Below are 20,145 nucleotides of genomic sequence, written 5' to 3' on the forward strand. Positions count from 1 at the left end.
GCTCATAATACACTTAAGCTCATATTTCACTCATTAAGTGGCAGTGCGGAATCTAATGCCATCCGTAAGTTACGTTGGTTCCTTACGAGGAGATTTTCGGCCTCCACAAATATCTTAACACGTGACCGTAAAACATGTTCCAAAATTATACAACTGACCGACGTCGTAGATATAGGTCGGTAGTTTTGTGCGCCTATTCGGAGACCTTTTTGAAAACAGAACTAACTTGTGCTTATTTTCCATTCATCAGGAACACTTGGCTCATCCAAAGATCTGCGGTACACTGCTAATAGAAGAGAGGCAATTTCATTCGCATTCTCTATGTAGATATATACAGGTATCACGTCAGGTCTAGTGGCCTTCCCTCTGTTGGGTAATTACGGTTGTACGGTTGCTTTTCTGTTCCTACAAATACACCACCGATCAGGCGCGGACAGCGACATGTACCCATTTGAAATACTATAGTAGAAATAATTGAAAAAACTACAATTAATTGTTGTTGTGGTCTTCAGTCTAAAGACTGATTTGATGCAGCTCTCCATGCTACTCCATCCTGTGCAAGCTTCGAGTATCTACCGCAACCTACATCCTTCTGAATCTGCTTAATGTTTCCATCTCTCGGTCACCGTGTTCAATTTATACCCTCCACACTGCTCTCCAGTTCTAAATTGCAGATCCCTTGATGCCTCAGGAAGTGTCCTACCCACCGGTCCCTTCTTCTGGACAAGTGGTGCCATAAGTTCCTCTTCTCCCCAATCCTTTTCAGTACCTCGTCATTTGTTACGTGATCTACTCATTTAATCTTGAGCGTTTTTGTGTAACACCACATTGAGCTTTTATTCTCTTGCTGTCTGAACGGTTTATCGTCCATGTTTCGCTTCCATACGGGGCTACAATCCAAACTATTACTTTCAGAATAGACTTACTGACTCCCGACACTTAAATCTACACTCTGTGTTAACAAATTTCTCTTCTTCAGAATGCAGTCACCAGTCTACATTTTATATCCTCTCTACTTCGACCATCATCAGTTATTTTGCTGCCAAAATAGTAAAACTCATCTATTACTTTGAGTGTTCCATTTCTTAATCTGATTCCCTCAGAATCACCTGATTTAATTCGACTACATTCCATTGTCCTCTTTTTGCTTTTGATATTGTCCATCTTATATCCCTGTTTCAAGACACTCCATTTCGTTCAACTGCTCTTCCAAGTCCTTCACTGTTTTGAGAGAATTACAAAGTCATTAGCAAACCTCCAGTTTTTTATTTCTTCTCCCTGTATTTTAATTCCTACATCGTATAATTGTTTTGTTTCCGTTACTGCTTGCTCAATATACAGATTGAATAACATCGCGGATAGGCTACAACCCTGTTTCACTCCCATCTCAACCACTGCTTCCCTTTTGTGCCCCTCGATTATTAGAACTGGCATTTTGTTTCTATACATATTGAAATTAGCCCTTCGCTCAATGTATTTTACCCCTGCCATCTGCAGAATTTGAAAGGGCCTATTCCAGTCATTTTAATTCTGTCACAGACAGCAAAGGACTCGGAATGCGCAGTGTCTTGAAAGGAGGATATAAGATGAACATCAACAAAAGCAAAACGAGGATAATGGAATGTAGTCGAATTAAGTCGGGTGATGCTGAGGGAATTAGATTAGGAAATGAGACACTTAAAGTAGTAAAGGAGTTTTGCTATTTGGGGAGCAAAATAACTGATGATGGTCGAAGTAGAGAGGATATAAAATGTAGACTGGCAATGGCAAGGAAAGCGTTTCTGAGGAAGAGAAATTTGTTAACATCGAGGGATCATAGCCGTTATTAACTGCAATAGTTTTTATTGTATTCATCAGTTCCATGAGCTTGTCAGGCGACAAAGGACAGAAACTTCACGAGGAATAACCGAATAGGAAAATGCATTTTCATGGGAATGAGGATGCACTGAACTAGCGGGCACAACTTTACCAGCATTAATGGATTTTCGAAAAAAACAAAATTATGTCTGTCGTAGTCAAGTGCAATACTGAAGTCCAAGTAATTAAGCTGACGACCGTTACTTTCTAATTCACAAATAAGCTGATTTTTTCATGAAGGCTATTAAAAATTTCAAACAAATGCTAAATTGAAACTTCCTGGCAGGTTAAAATTGTGTAGCGGATTGAAAATGGAACTCCGGACCTCTACCTTACCCGGACAAATGTTCTTCCATATGAGCTACCCAAGCACGACTCACGACCCGTCCTCACAGCCTTAATTCCCCCATTACCTCGTCTCCTGCCATTCAAACCTCGCAGAAGCTCTCCTACAGACCTTTCTGAAGCAGTACTCCTCTCTTCCAGGTGTGCTAGTTTTGGAAGGTGTGTAGGAGAGCTTCAGTGAAGCTTGGAAGGTAACAGACGAGTTACTGGCGGAATTAAGGCTGCGCTGTCGGCTAGGGAATTACGTTTGGGTAGCTTAGATGATAGAGCACTTGGCCGCGGAAGGTAAATATCCCAAACTCGAGTCTCGGTCCGGCACACAGTTTTAATCTGCCAGGAATTTTCATATCAGCGCACTCTCCGCTGCAGAATGAAAATTTCATTCTGCAAATACTGAATTCCTTCCTGAGAACCATTTTATATGATCAAAATCAATTCTACGTACCGAGAATATAACTAAACATCCACATCAGCAGCAGAAAATGAACGTGAATGTCATGTGGGTAGGGCCTCCCATCGGGTAGACCGTTCGCCTGGTGCAAGTCTTTCGATATGAATCCACTTTGACGACTTGCGCGTCGATGGGGATGAAATGATAATGATTATCACACACAACACACAGTCCCTAAGCGAAGAAAATCTCCTGACCCAGCCGGGAATCAAACCCGGGCCCTTAGGACTGACATTCTGTCGCACTGATCCCTCAGTTACCGGGGACGGACAGATCAGCAGCTGAAAAGTTATTGAAGAATTTCACTTCCAACGAACTGATGAAGATATCGACTGAGATGCCTGCCCCTAGATTACCCATTGCCAGGCTGTCAGGCTGATAGTATACTTTGTAACTGAAAACAAAACAGTTGTGTTTTACTACTATTCTTAGTGAACGAAGCAGGTTTGTGATTTGCACATAAGAAATGTCTTCTGTAAAACTACGTGTGTTTTTTTTCAACGATGTTAGTGGTTGTTTGAACAGGAAAGTTAGTATATATTTCGTAATATCTAATGAAAACAATTTAGGGTGTTGATCACACTGCATACCTTTCATTTTGCAGACTAGATACTGACTATTGACGACAGAATAATTATTTAAAAACACAAACAACTTTTTTTTTATTTTAGAGTGGAGAAGAAACCTTGCTAGCTCATGATATGCTCTGTTCATACTGATCACAATTGGACGTATCGGATGGTGACTTGGATAAAAAAATTGTGTAAACCACAAATACGACTTGGCCAAGAACTAAATTAAACACTGAGGCGTATCTTAACTTAGTTTTCCAAGCTGTCGTGCCATTTGCTAACGCGATCGTCTGTTTTATGTCGTGATTATAAGACTGCATCCATGAGTGAGAAAGGTCTTTAACACCACACCATTTTAGTTTCTCAAGAAGAGTTATACAATATACAGAAACAATGCCTTTGGCAGGATCACAGGAAATGGCAAGTAAATAATTTTAACTGTTTACTTCTACTGGAATTCAGTTGAAGAGAACATATACTTCGATCTCAGTATGGAAGCAGTTACAGAAGGCAGACTGAGCAGTTACTTTAAGCATTGTTCTCAGGAAGGTGTTTCTAGATCCTGTTGTAACCTATCTTAAAAAAAAAAACTGAACTACACCCATCAAAAGAACTTTTGCATCATCCCAGTTCCCAGAACTCCTAAAGACAGACGTTGAATGTGGATTTTGTATCACAGACACAGTCCCTTTGACTGTTCAGAGTTGTCACTAAACCAGCCCAAACATATAAACAACCATGCATGAGCAGCGGCTATTAGATGGGAGTGGTCTGACAGCCGATCAGTTCCAGTCATTCCACCTGGAAGGACGTATACAGCTCTTGTTGTCTGTAGTTCAACCATGCCTAGACGATCAGTATCGCTATTGGATGGCGTCCGAATTGTTGCTTCGTGCCAGAAAGGGCTCTCAACAAGGGAAGTGTCCAGGCGTCTCGGAGTGAACCAAAGTGATGTTGTTTGGACTTGGAGCAGATACAAAGAGACAGGAACTGTCGATGACAAGCCTCGCTCACGCCGCCCATGGGCTACTACTGCAGTGGAGGACCTCTACCTACGGATTATGGCTCGGAGGAACCCTGACAGAAACGCCACCATGTTCAATAATGCTTTTCGTGGAGCCACAGGACGTCGTGCTACGACTCAAACTGTGCGCAATAGGTCGCATGATGCGCACCTTCACTCCCGACGTCCATGGCGAGGTCCAGCTTTGTAACCACTGCAGCATGCAGCGCTGTACAGATGGGCCCAACAACATGGCGAATGTACCGATCAGGATTGGCATCACGTTCTCTTCACCGATGAATGTTGCATATGCCTTCAACCAGACAATCGCCGGAGACGTGTTTGGAGGCAACCCGGTCAGGTTTAACGCCTAAGACACACTGTCTAGCGAGTACAGCTAGGTGGAGCTTCCCTGCTGTTTTGGCGTGACGTTATGTGGGGCCGACGTACGCCGCTGGTGGTCATGGAAGGCGTCGTAACAGCTGTACGATATGTGAATGCCATTCTCCGACCTGCAGTGCAACCATATTGGCAGAATATTTGCGAGGAATTCGTCTTCACGGACTGCAATGCACGCCCCCATCGTGCGTAACTTGTGAATGACTTCCTTCAGGATAACGACATCGCTCGACTAGAGTGGCCAGCATGTTCTCCAGATATGAACCGTATCGAAAATGCCTGGGATTGAAAAGGGCTGGTTATGGACGGTGTGATCTACCTGCCACTCCGAGGGTTCTGTGCCGAATCGCCGATGATGAGTGGGATAATCTGGACCAACAGTGCCTTGGTGAATTTGTGGATAGTATGCCACGACGAATACAGGCATGCATCAATGTAAGAGGACGTGCTACTGGGTATTATAGGTACTAAAAAAATGGTTCAAATGGCTTTGAACACTATGGGACTTAACATCTATGGTCATCAGTCCCCTAGAACTTAGAACTACTTAAACCTAACTAACCTAAGGACATCACACACATCCATGGCCGAGGCAGGATTCGAACCTGCGACCGTAGCAGTCGCGCGGTTCCGGACTGAGCGCCTAGAACCACTAGACCACCGCGGCCGGCTTGGAGGTACCAGTGTGTACAGCAATCTAGACCATCACCTCTGAAGGTCTCGCTATATGGTAGTACAACATGCAATGTGTGGTTTTCATTAGCAATAAAAAGGGCAGGAATGGTGTTTATGTTGACCCGTATTCAAATATTCTGTGTTGATTCCGGAACTCTCGGAACCGAGGTGATACAAAACATTTTTTGCTGTGTGTTCATTGAAACGACCGAGATAGTTCTATCGTTGCTCGTTGACCACTAACGTACAGTGTTCAAATAACGGATTGTCTTTATTAATTTTTGTGTATTTTGAATGTTGATTATTTCACGTCAGCAAATTTAGATCGGGCAGTAACCTTCCTATACACTCAAGAGAAAATTTCGACCTCAGTCACCCCGACAGCCTTCATGTGCGATTATAGGCCTAATTCGGGTTGCAATAAATGTTCGAAATGTGTCACTGCAGTGACAAACACGCTCGCTACGATAGCGCCTCACAGAAGGTCAGTATTGAAACCGAGGTGTTAGAGGACGAAAACAGATTGTATCCCCGAACTCTCATTTGCACGGGCTTAATGAGGAGTGATATTCACAGGTGATTCACCATATGGTGAAAACCGACTCCAGTTATTCACATCTTAGTGGCCCCATTCATAATGAACGGTAGTGTTCTCTAGTATATTATTGTTCTCTGACGTAATTCCATAGCTTATAGTGAGACGTAACAGTTAAGGTGGATGCCGTTCTTCGTCCGCAAAGTAGGAGCACGAAATATTGCAGATTACTTGGAACGTACATAGGCTAATGCTATTATGCTTTTAGAGTTTGGAGTGTCACAGTTATGTCACATTTCTTAACAACCGGCTTATTCTCTGTGCTCGATGAACGGCTTTTAAGGTCCACGGAGAAAATATCAGCCTCCCCTTATAACAGCACACGTACTTTGTAGCGCAGTTGATGGTATACAACTATCACATGTCAGTCAAGCGAACTACTACTCAATTTAGTTATGGTAGGGAAGTGATAGGTAGGCCGTCGATCGACTGGAATCAAAGTTCGGTCTACATAAAGGCGTGACTAAATATTAGATGCAAGCTATAAGGTTCGAGCATGTACTTTAACACTACGTGTGCAAAGAACGATATTCCACTAGCAGACACGTAAGACGGCGTAAGAGTAACGGTTGTAAAGGTATTTTGATCGACAGGGACCGCCTACGAGTGACACGCGTCTTGTTAATCACTACCGGTTTCAAAACCGTCAGGTACTGGTGCTACAAGCAAACGCAGATGTGCCTCAACGGGTTCCATGCGACACTGCACGGCGAACTAGGTGCACTGCAGATCAGAAGTCTAGTACCTTGCAATAGGCCATCGCTCGCAACGGCACTAATACATCCTCGTCTTCAATATGCTATAGAACACCGACATGGGACAGTAGCTAACTGTATGCGTGTAGTGTGGTCTGACAAGTTGCAGTTTTGCTTGTTTTTCAAATGATGCTAGGCAACAAGTGGACCGGCGGCCCTGTGAGGCGTGTGTGTGGAGAGCGTAATTCTGGCTGTGGATGTTTTTGTAATATATTGTGGTGTTGTTCGTAGAACGAGCCATTCAGGTTACTACACTACTGGCCATTAAAACTGCTACACCTAGAAGAAATGCATTCATTGGACAAATATATTATACTAGAAGTGACATGTGATTACATTTTCACGCAGTTTGGGTGCATAGATCCTGAGAAATCAGTACCCAGAACAATCACGTCTGGCCGTAATAACGGCCTTGATACGCCTGGGAATTGAGTCAAACAGAGCTTGGATGGCGCGTATAGGTACAGCTGCCCGTGGAGCTTCAACACGATAAGACAGTTCATCAAGAGTAGTGACTGGCGTATTGTGACGAGCCGGTTGCTCGGCCACCATTGACAAGATGTTTTCAATTGGTGAGATATCTCGAGAATGTGCTGGCCAGGACAGCAGTCGAACATTTTCTGTGTCCAGAAAGGCCCGTATAGGAACTGCAATATGCGGTCGTGCATTATCCTGCTGAAATGTAGTGTTTCGCAGGGATCGAATGAAGGGTAGAGTCACGGGTCGTAACACATCTGAAATGTTACGTCCACTGTTCAAAGTGCCGCCAATGCGAACAAGAGGTGAACGAGACGTGTAACCAGTGGCACCCCATACCATCACGCCAGGCGATACGCCAGTATGACAATGACAAATACACGCTTCCAATGTCGCCAAACACGGATGCGACCATCATGATGCTGTAAAAAGAACCGGGATTCATCCGAAAAAATGACGTTTTGCCATTCGTGCATCCAGGTTCGTCGTTGAGTACACCATCGCAGGCGCTCCTGCCTGTGATGCAGCGTCAAGGGTAACCACAGTCATGGTCTCCGAGCTGATAGTCCGTGCTGCTGAAAACGTCGTCGAACTGTTCGTGCAGATGGTTGTTGTCTTGCAAACGTCCCCATCTGTTGACTCAGGGGTCTAGACGTGGCTGCACGATCCATTACAGCCATGCGGATAAGATGCCTGTCATCTCGACTGCTAGAGATACGAGGCCGTTGGAATCCAGCACGGCGTTCCGTATTACCCGCCTGAACCCACCGATTCCATTTTGTGCTAACAGTCATTGGATCTCGACCAGTGCGAGCAGCAATGTCGCGATACGATAAACCTCAATCGCGATAGGCTACAATCCGACCCTTATCAAAGTCGGAAACGTGATGGTACGCATTTCTCCTCCTTACACGAGGCATCCCAACAACGTTTCACCAGGTAACGACGGTCAACTTCAGTTTGTGTATGAGAAATCGGTTGGAAACTTTCCTGATGTCAGCACGTTGTAGGTGTCGCCACCGGCGCCAGCTTTGTGTGGATGCTCTCAAAAAATGTTCAAATGTGTGTGAAATCTTATGGGACTTAACTGCTGAGGTCATCAGTCCCTAAGCTTACACTCTATTTAACCTAATTTATCCTAAGGACAAACACACACACACCTATGCCCAAGGGAGGACTAGAACCTCCGCCGGGACCAGCCGCACAGTCCTTGACTGCAGCGCCTGAGACCGCTCTGCTAATCCCGCGCGGGCGAATGCTCTCAAAACTAATCATTGCCGTATCACAGCATCTTCTTCCCGTCGGTCTGTAGCACGTCATCTTCGTAGTGTAGCAATTTTAATGGCCAGTAGTGTATATGTATGAACTAGAATGTTTACGTCAACATCCTCAACGATTTAATGCTGCCCGTTATTGTGTCACTTTAACGATGAAGGTATCGAGGTGCAATTGTTTTCCGAGGTGGCAAAAGCAGTTTCTCCTGGGTTGCAAGCATAGGTAAGGCCCAAGCGACACAAGCGGCAGGTTGCTGTCCAAACTGAGAGGTGCGCCACAGGCTCACAGAGCTGAATTTGCATACAGGCTGTATTGTATTTCGAAGTGAAAACTGACACGTATGTGACTATTTGCTTGTTTATTTTCGTATCATCATTACACATTGCTTCATGAATGACAGGTAAATGACACATAGAAGAGCACGGATCATGTAAAACTGGTAAAATAGGGTAAAACGAGAAATTTAACGTTATACCATGCATACAAATATTACTGTTATATGTGTGGTACCTGTTGTTTATTACATGTCCGAAAGAACAGAAGCCACACACGTAACAGTAATATAAATACCCTGATGGCACCTCGTGATATCTTCAGCGTAGATGTAACCACTTGCTTAGAGCCGAAAACCCGGGCTTCAGTCACGGTCAGGCAAAAGTTTTCACTTGTAGCTACTGAATTATTTCAGTACCACCATGGGTTGACATTGGCATTTCTCTTTCATCGTGAATACAAATTTGTCACAAAGACAGGTGTAAGTAGCTTGTCTCTATGTTGGCAGCGCTATAGCTAATGACTGCATTAATATCATTGACAGCGCTCTGCGTCCTCGCTAAGAGACTCTGTGGCTGGAAGGACTCGCAGTTGGAAGTTAATAGTTAGCAGTGTTGAAGATTAGTAGTGTTTGCACGAGCGGACGGTTTGGACATGTATCCTTCATGGAGATTTGTTGTTGGATGGAAACAGATTGTAAAATGATGATTGATGTATTTGCTAATGTTTGGGAAATGGAATAATTGAGGATTATATGATGTTTGGAACTGGATGTCACATGATTAAGGTAAAATCTGCTACATACATTGTTTGCTCTGCAACGAAATCTTTCCTTTGCTAACCATATGCCTATTAGTAGTTAGAGCTTACAGCAGTTACAATCATTTTATTTCGTTGGCTGTAGTTGCTGCTTGCTATATTAGCTGTAGTTCGTGTCATGAAGATTTTCTGTGAGATATGTGATTTATGAAATATATGGGTTATTCTTAGGATTTCTTCTAATTCAAGGTCATTCTTTTGTGTTAATTATTTGCAGTCAGATTTTGCTGCGTTTGAATACTGTGGATAATAAATGAATAAGTTTGAGTTGTTATTGGCAGGAAAAATTCTGTGGGTCAGTGATATGATAAAAATTAATCAAAGAGACTGTAGGTTCAATTGCACTCAGCAGTTTAAGAAGATTCAGTTGAATTCAGCAATTTAAGTAAAGACGTAGAAGTTTCATCTTCTCAGTTATTTCAGTTTAAGTAAAAACTTATTTCGATGTTTCACCTCTCGACCCTTAGCCGAGGATACTTCACTCGAATCTTCTGATTTCCTTGTAGTTTGAATAATTAGTGCATGATCAGAAATTAGTTATTGTTTACTGCTAGCGAGTAATTGTATATGGAATTTCCTTTGTTGTTGTAGTTTCTTATTGTTGTACTATATTGTAATGACCAAAGCAGTTGTGGCATGCATGTGGATTTGCACTGAGTATTTCGCAGTCGCATTTGCAATTAGTTAGATATTTATTATTTCCATTGCTATTTTAGTGTGTCTTCTTAGTTTGCTTTTCAATTTTGTTTTCTTGTGTGTGATCGTGTGAAGTACTGTGATAACCATGTAGTATGAAAAGCGTAACACTAGACTGCACCACAAAGTGAGAGATGACAATGACGAGGAATGTAGCTTGTTAGCACCACCTACTAATGAATTCACGAATATTCGAGACAATAATTTGGTAATAGTGCATAGGCTTATAGACCTGGCAGTAAGTAACGGGGAAGAAATGGAAGCAATCAGTGAACAGGGAAGTATTACAGATCAATCGGTCGGCAACAGTTCCTCTCAGGAATGCGAAATAACAGAACCGAATCTTGCAAATACCGTAGATTCAGGTTTTGTGTCATTACACATTTCTCATTTAGGTCAAGACACACACTCTGCTTTTAAAAATACGAATATTGCCGATGCAAACGCACTGACGAAAAACACAACGGAATATGTTTCAGTCACTAATGCGTCGTTATTGCTATTTATTCAAAATGAGAAACAAATACAGCAACAAATGGAACAAATTCAGAAACAAACAAACCAGAAGCTTCAAAACTTAGATACAATGGAACAATATCAGGAACGAATACTGTAACAGCTCAAAAAATTTAACAGAATTGAACAACCACTTGAACAAACACGCTGAGACACCCGAAATCGAATCCAAATGTCAGAAGGTTTCTGAAGACGTATAAACATAAATTTGTGAACATTTTCCGCCTATCTTTTCGCGACATGAAGACACATTACAGAATCACGAAGCGGCCATAAAAGAGCTACAGACTATCGTACACGAAAATCACGACCCTTTGCAGGCTAAAATTGTCTCAGATGCTATTACCGGTACGGCCACGCAATTTGTAAAAATTCAGGGAAACCTTAAGAAAACAGTAGATACGATTACGACACAAAATTCACAAGGCAATAATACATGCTATTTCGGAGATTTTGAAAGGAATCGGCAAGGTGCACCGAGCCTTGAGATGGAACCGCCGACACGACGTAAGAATGATCGATTTGCGACTCTGCGTCACGATGACTTTGACTATAAGCTCTGCATCACAAAGCGTAAATTTAAAACACTCAAGAATTCTAGTAATAACATACATCACATCAATTTTCTTGTTGCTTTCCTCCTAATTGGCCATTAGAGTACAAAGAAAAGAGAAAATTTAACAAAATATTATAGCACATTTATCGTGTAAAACCTTTTATTGAGAAAAATTTGATTTCTGACGTAGCCTTTGCCATTAAATTTATCACTTGAAGTCACTATGACGCTTTGCACACTTACCTTGCAGCGATGTTTTGAAGTTAACTATCTAATCAAAAACCTATGGGATTTACGAAGGTAGTAATTTTGCGAGTTCACTTTTATAGGGGACAGACAACACAGTCTCATTTTGTATATATTTTTTGCTTGTTAGTTGCCCGATTACGTCAAGACTATAAGGATACATTCTTGGAACATATACTGAAAATTAGATTTTAATGCAAAATCTTTGCAGATTACTTTGTACATAGTTGCTAATTTTATTTAATATGTGGTTTCTAGCTGCCCTACAGCATTGGTTTAGTATACATATGCTTATGTGAACTCTTTCTGTCAACAGATCCATTAATTAATAATTTTATGATCCACATTCTTAAAACAATAGCACTTAGAAAGGAAAAAACAATAAGAAGGAGAAGGGATTAGTAACAGGAATTGCATACATAGTTTTATTTTGAAGGACTTGGTAATTTTTTGGTAGAATAACTTGCTGTGGTGCATCACTTTAGTGTTAAGATGTGTCATAGACATTAAGATGTGAATAGACATTTTCCTTATCTGCATTGGTGTCTATACTGCAAAATTTTTCTGCTTGTGGTTTCTTATGTTTAGGTACAAGCTATTACTTTTGCTGCTGCTATTTGTAAGGCTTTGTCCTACTGAACTTTACCTTGTGTTACTGTGCTAAGCCAATTTTACCACTGATTTATTTTTGTTGTTTGCTGCATATTGCCTCATATTAGTTGTAATGTGGCGTTTTATTTGCTAATTTAGACATGCTGCTGCTTGCTTTACCAGTTAGCATTTTTTCATGGTTGTTTGTGTTAATTGTTTTGTGATGTTGCATTGCCTCGTTCTCTAGTTTGTATATCGGAGCTCACTCGATTTAAGTTAGCTTATGAGGGGGTATGCTGTGTAAGAAAGTGAGTTGTGATGAAATGGAATGAAATGCATTGAGAAGCTATAAGAAAATGGTCTGGTCAACGAGTATTGTATAATGAGGAACAATTATTTTGAAAGAGGAAACGAATGGAGATAATGAGGGTATAGTGACAACAGGTTTAGGTAGGATTTTCTTGTAAACAAATGATGAGGTGAGAAATATATGAAAATGAAAATGCAGAAAGCATGCTTAGATAGGATTTTTTTTTGTTGGGGGAGGGGGGGGGGGGAACAAATGTTCGAAATTAATTAGTTTTGGCTGAAAGTAAAGGAGGTATCAGTATCAAGTATACTGTTTAAAGGAGAAAAATACCACTAATATTGCAGTACAAAATGTTATTCTGAAAACAGTCCTGTCCTTTCTTTTTGTGTTATTCCAGTGTATTTATCTGTACCCTTGTGTGCCTGTGTTCTTCCTATCTCTGTGTGTTTACCTGATAAGATAAATTTGGTAGAATTTTTTTCTTCTAATACTAAACTGCATTAACTATTATGAGAAGTACTGTTATCCTCAAATCTATTATGTTTTCGCACCCCATTCTTTGCTTTCCGAAGATGTTCAGACATTATTTATTCTGTTATGTTTTATTGAATGGTCATGTGTCAAGTTAATGTTTTTAAGGATAATCTCGTTTTTCATTTATTGACTTATGTCATAATTCCTGTAATTCTCATGTGTATGCTTATATTTATTCTTTTGTAAAGCCCGCGTTACCACAAATATTATTTGTATTATTATTTTCTCTACTGTAATGGTGTTTTCTTTACATTTGTAATTGTATTCTTATGTTGTAAAATTGTTATTGAAAAAAACAAAACATTAGTGAGTGCACAAGTGAAGGTTCATGCACTTGCTGCATTGTCATCAAGACTCTTCAATTGAATTGTGCACCCGATCAGTATCAACAGATGACTACTGGCCACCTCTGCAGGGACTACAGTGGGTCTGCAGTTTTGGTGGCCCATTACTACGATAATTTCTATATGGAATACAGTGGGTCTGCACCTTTGGGGGCCCGTTACTACCATACTCCCTGCAAGGACTACAGTGCGTCTGCACCTTTGGTGGCCCAGTAATACCATATTCTCTACAAAGACTACTGTGGGTTTGCTCTGAGGTGACCTACCAATTCTACCAATATTCTTCAAGGCTTCGACTGACTCTGCTGTGGGTCTGCTCTGTTGTGGCCCATTACCAATCTGCATGTCACGAATCAGCACTGTTTCCTTTGAGAGGACAACACTACTTCTTCAAGACTGCATGGAGGTCCACTGCTTACGTATGCATTTCCTTTTACGGCTCAGACTTTGTGCATAAAACTGACATAGACTACTCTTCTTATGAATGATTAGGACTGTCGTTAGGGACTCTGAGAGCAATTTTTGCTTTATTGACCAACAGTATATTACTAATTGTGTTCATCCGATATATTTGATATTGTTAATATAAAATTTTTTAACAAATTGGTATTCTCCACTGCCCAAAACAATTTCTAAAATTTTTTGAGAGCAGCAGTGGAGGTTATGTAAGTAGCCTGTTTATATGTGTCTATGTTGGCAGCTAAATCGCTATAGACCGCATTAATATCATTGACAGCGCTCTGCGCCCCCGCTAAGAGACTCTGTGGCTGGAAGGACTCGCAGTTGGAAGTTAATAGTTAGCAGTGTTGAAGATTAGTAGTGTTTGCACGAGCGGATGGTTTGGACGTATACGTGGAGTATATTGTTGGATGGAAATAGATTGTAAAATGATTTATGTATTTGCTAATGTTTGGGAAATGGAATTAATGACGATTACATAATGTTTGTAACTGGATGTCACATGCTGAGGTAAAATCTGCTAAATACATTGTTTGCTCTCAAACAAAATCTTTTCTTTGCTAACCATATGGTTATTAGTAGTCAGAGCTTACAGTAGGTAGAATCTTTTTATTTGGCAGGCTTTAGTTGCTGCTTGCTGTTATGTGCTGTAGTTCGTGTCATGAAGATTTTCTCTGAGGTAACTCATTTATGAAATATATGGGTTATTCTTAGGATTTCCTGTAATTCAGACTCATTTTTTCGTGTTAATTATTTGCACTCCGATTATGTTACGTTTGAATATTGTGGGTAATAAATGAATAAGTTTGAGTTGTATATGTCAGGGAAAATTCTGTAGATCAGTGATATGATAAATATTTAAGCAAAGAGCCTGTCAGTTCAGTTGCACTCGCCAGTTCAAGAAGGTTCAGTCGAATTCTGCAATTTATGTAAAAATGTAGAAGTTTCACCTTCTCAGTTATTTCAGTTTAATTAAAAACTTATTTAAAAGTTTCACAGGTTACAGTTTTTCAGCCACTAACATACAGATGATCAGGAATTGTAAGAACATGGTAAAATATGGGTAAAAAGCGAAATTAAAAATTTAAGAAGTGGGTACGAACATATCACAAACACAAGTTACAGGTTCTCAGTGAGACCCCTGCTGCAGGTGTAAGATCGACGCGTTCTTGCAACGTCCCTTCAAACCGTGTTTTGAGCATACGAAGGCTATGTAGGCGATTCTTTCTTTTTTGGCTTCACGCTTTCCGCATGTAGGATTTTCAGACAGTCACAGTTTTACTGCATATTCCCTGTCCAGTGTCGTTTCTGTTGAGGTCACTCCATACCCTACTGCTCTGGTCTAAACCGGCGACTGTGAGGCTCTGGTCCTTTATAAGAGGAAAGTTTCTGACTTTTTCTCTCCACTCTGATCGCCAGCATTCGTCATTAGTACAGTTCCGAAATTGTTTTCACTGGGGGATATCTTGATTTCAGTATTAATTCCATACATTTGATAGTAAGTAGGACAGGATCGGTGTGAATATGTGAAGCTGGTTTATTAGAGCATTTATGAAGCTGAGATTTTAGAGCAGGAGGCAGACTGGTCTGGCGCGGTGTTATGTTGCTCTTAATGGGTAGCCAATGAATGGGAGTTGTCCTGATTGTTCACGTAATCAGTTTCATTGCTTGTTTGCGTTGGACGTCAACAACATCGTTGTGGTGGCTATTGATCCAAACGGGAGCACAATTCTTATGAGCAGAGTAAACAAAAGCAAGGTGTTCGCATCATTTCCCCAAGAGGAGGAGGAGAAGATTAGTGTTTAACGTCCCGTCGACATTGAGGTCATTAGAGACGGAGCACAAGCTCCAGTTAGGGAAGGATTGGGAAGGAAATCGGCTGTGCCCTTTAAAAGGAACCATCCCGGCATTTGCCTGAAACAATTTAGGGAAATCACGGAAAACCTAAATCAGGATGGCCAGAGATGGGTTCGAAGCGTCGTCCTCCCGAATGTGAGTCCAGTGTGCTAACCACTGCGCTACCTCGCTCGGTCATTTCCCCAAGAGATATTCGCTAATTTTTGATTTATGTTTGTTTTCGTTCTCATATTCATTGATATATTTTCCAGAAGTTGATTTTACGACTAAGTGCGATCAAGCGTTTCTCCTACAGGTCTATTGTGAGGATTGTGTTGTAAGATGGTTCTTTAGGAATCTGAATATGGGTGTGTCTTTTATTCTGGTGAAAGGCTGAATTTCTTTTTCATTCGAATTTGTCCTAAGTCCTGGTTTTCTAAAAAGTAAATGTTTTATTTGGAGGTCTTGAGTGGGCGCGCCTTCCGATTGGGCTAAGTTCGTGCTTTCTGTGTCTGTGGCTATATCATCTCCGTAAATGAACTTTTGGTACATTGTCATTGGAACATCCGACATTTGGATGTAGAACAGATGCGAGGCCAGGATGAGATCTGAGAAAGCTTTTTCTACTGGCTTCGGAATTTTCTTTTTCTACCTATTCTGTCGCTTAGTATTTCAGCCACAAGCTGGAGAAATTTCTTTACTGGTACTAGGTTATTGCGTATTAGTAGTATACCCTTCTTCCAGAACACAGTGGGGGCACAGGTTAGGTAGATTAAAGTGGCTACCGCCTTGAGCTTCTTGTGAAAACCATTCCTGATATTAGTTGTCGAGGAGAGTACTTGATCGCCGCAATTTTTCTCTCTCATAAAGCCAACTTGTTCAATGTGTATTCATTTTCCGACAATGGGGAGGAGCATACGCTCGTGAGAGTTGTTAGTCTTTAGCTTTCGGGCAGTGCAACATTCTTTCCTGCTTTGGAAACAGGTATAGTTTTACTTTTTTAAAACATTTATAGAAACTTCTATGTTGATATTGTGTCGGATTAGAAGTTAACAACTCGTTGGCGTGTTTTGGGACCAGTATTCTTTACAAACTCAACGAATATGTCGTCTATACCAGCTCTTTCTGACACTTAACCTCTTGCGGGGCATCGTCCTGTTCGTTGGCTTCGATAGAGTGTATAACTGGTAGGGCGTGTTGGCGGCTTCGTCGTATTTCAACTTGTGCTTCTTATCGATCAGCCTTGAGAGCCATTTTATTCGATTCTCTACAGCACATAACATATACGATAATAGACGTAAAAACGTTCCAATAAAAAAAAATTGACAAGTGAGTCATTTCTGACATAACAGTGAGTGTCTGATTATGAGCTCGCACTAACTTCAGTGTCAAATCTTCTAAATAGTACAAACGTATTTGAAATGTAAACTTTTCGATTAAGGCCCCATCTAACTGGGATCAAATTTCGTCCATGGAGTACCTTAAGTAGAAAAATAGAGCCTTGCAACCGAGTGGTCTATCCGCGTGGCCCGCTCACGCCTGTGGTGTGCGATACAGAACGCTAATACGCTTCGCGAACATTGGCGGAAGTTTCCGTAGATTACCGATGCTAATGACAACTGCGGGAGCGTATGTACACGCAGCTGGCACAGCCGCGTGAACCATGCGGATTTTATGTGCCTATACTCTCTTCCACACAGGCTCTGAATTTGTAGTGTCAGCATGCACGATACGCTTTGCCCAGCACGAGACTGCGAATGGCGAATAACGAATACTGATATAAATTATTATTCGTTATGTATGAATAACGAATATTATTCTAAACATTATTCCCTCACATGAATAAAAACACTTGTTCGTCATCTGTGAATAAATTTTTTTAGGTATAATACATAGATAAATTTGAAATCCAACTGCATTTGGCTGCGAGGCGTAGCCGCACGGTCTCGGGCGTCTTGCCACGGTTCGCGCGGCTTCCCCCCGTTGGAGGTTCAGGTTCTCACACGGGCATGGGTGTGCGTGTGTTGTCATTAGCGTAAGTTAGTTTAAGTTACATTAAGTAGTGCGTAAGCCTAGGGACCGATGACCTCAGCAGTTTGCTCCCATAGGATCTAACAACAAATTTCCAAAATTTCTAATTGTATTTATAGCTATAATTCTTTATCAGTCATTAAACGAATATACTTTTTTTTCCAAAATACTTTTCAGAACAACTCTTTTTTTGCAACATCTAATCAGAAGCTTTTTTGATTTATGGAGATTAACCGTTGTGGCACTAAAGAAAATACGTTCCACATGTGCAATGCACTCCTGAATTCGTCTGTAATCATGACTTTGATGTATGAGTTTCAGCTCTTAATCTTCTTCACCACTAATTAAGAAGTCATCAGTACTGCGATTTTTGGAAAATAATTCGTTGTGATTCTAGCTTAACTTCACTTCTCATATCGCATTCCTAATAAAATCTTTTTACGTCATAATGTTATTCGAATCTGCTGACTCGACTTCTTTGACATTTCTTTCGCTGTTATATGTCTGAAGTTGTTTGTAAGCCTCTCTTGGTCATGGACAACAATAAAGGGGGAATACTTGTTCTTAAATTGTGTGTAAGACTTAGCGGCAGCAATTGCAGTTGGTATTGAAAGGCGAAAAACGTCTTAAAATCTTCTCTTTGCACTTGCACGATACAGAGACTGCAAGGGTGTTGCAGTATTACGAACTCTTTTATATACTGAAACCCAGTGTTTCTTCCGAAATTTTTTAATCTCATATCCCTACATAATTACTTAGGCAATTGTAAGAATAAAACATTATTCTATATTCTAGCGTCAAGCTCCATCATAGTCAATCCTGAAACGCCTTAGAAACGCTAGACGGTCAGCATCAGATTAAAAGAGTTCTGATATTATCGGAAGAAACCACAGGGTTCTTACTTTCTTCGTTTATCTTGTAGCACTACAACCACGAATTATGTATTTATACTAAGGAGGTACGCATATCCGATAATGTTAGCAGTCTAAGAGAGGTTTTGAAGATTGAGTTTTTTTTCGACTTCTGCATTCTCATCGGTAGCTGCTTACGTAGATTTCTTGCGCTATGTTAACTACGGGAAGGGGAGACGTATTGGCAGGTGCGGAGAGAGGTGGAGGGGGCCCAGTCGGTAGTGAAACAGGGCTACAACGCACCAGGCAGGACTTCTTCCGTAGCTAGTCATAAAGTCGTGCATTGTAGCCCTTGTACTGTGCCTCTGCGACAGCCAGCTGGCTCCGTGCTGCCAACTGCGAGCAGGTTGTCTCGTGGAGAACTTACGTGACTGCCTTCAGTGTCCGTGCACCTGTCGAAGCAGCCAGACCTTCCTTGCATCCAGAAATAAACTTCATGATGACTTTCGACAGCTTGTGAGGTTTGGGAGAACTTCCATTTCTGGGGTGAAGTACAGTATGTCTTCAAATTTATAGTCATCTCTTTACGGCACATTGTTTTGAAAACCACAGCATGCATTTATTACGGCAATTGCAAATTAATCTCTAACATCCGTCGTAAGATGAAAAATTCTCCATTCCCCCGTTTATTTGCCAGAGTGTATTATATAAACCCGTCTAGTCCGAGACAGCCGGTTTTTAAAGTATCTTTTATTGTTTGTTTAAGTTCTTCCTCCATAAGGACGCATAAAATTTTTAGATATATCAAATGCTCGTGTCCAACAACGACGCACGCCTTACTTCCTTAACTGATATGCGGCCTTTCTCCGATGGTCGTAAATACTTGCCAACGAGCCGGCCGCGGTGGTCTAGCGGATCTAGGCGCGCAGTCCGCAACCGCGCGACTGCTACGGTCGCAGGTTCGAATCCTGCCTCGGGCATGGATGTGTGTGATGTCCTTAGGTTAGTTAGGTTTAAGTAGTTCTAAGTTCTAGGGGACTAATGACCACAGATGTTAAGTCCCATAGTGCTCAGAGCCATTTGAACCATTTTGAACTTGCTAACGAGATTTTTATGCATGACTGATTAGATAAAAGTAGATGAGGCACCACATTTTCAGTATGCTCCGACATCTATGTAAGAGAACTTATAGACCGTAGCGCGTAAAGCAAGTATAACGGCGGGAAAATAATTTTTATAATTGTAGTAAAGTACCTTTGTTATGAGAAAAAAGCATAACATATATCACGTCTATCTGGCTCTCTTAATGGGTCACGACTGAGCGTCAACTGGCTCACTAAATTGGCTGCCTAACATTGCGACTGCGTAGCGTATTATAGATCAAACTGCTGAGGCCGTCCGCCTATAAGCACTTTTACGTTCCACTTGTTACTGTAAATCAAGTAAGGCTGTGCTCAACTTGAGGGATGGTTTCAGCATTGCAGTGCTTTGCTAGACATGGTGGTGTGCCCTTGACTTCCTCCCACTTCTGAACAGATACAACCAGTGAGTGGTGGCTCTACATTCCAACTCATACTCCAAAATACTGTACAATTTGACTTGCCATTATTGTCATTGTTATGGGTAAAAGACAGAGAAAATCGCAGGACCAACCGGGGATCGAATCTTAAGCCTAAGTT

This window comes from Schistocerca americana, chromosome 4 (assembly GCF_021461395.2).
Source record: "Schistocerca americana isolate TAMUIC-IGC-003095 chromosome 4, iqSchAmer2.1, whole genome shotgun sequence".
In the NCBI taxonomy this organism is placed as follows: Eukaryota; Metazoa; Arthropoda; class Insecta; order Orthoptera; family Acrididae; genus Schistocerca; species Schistocerca americana.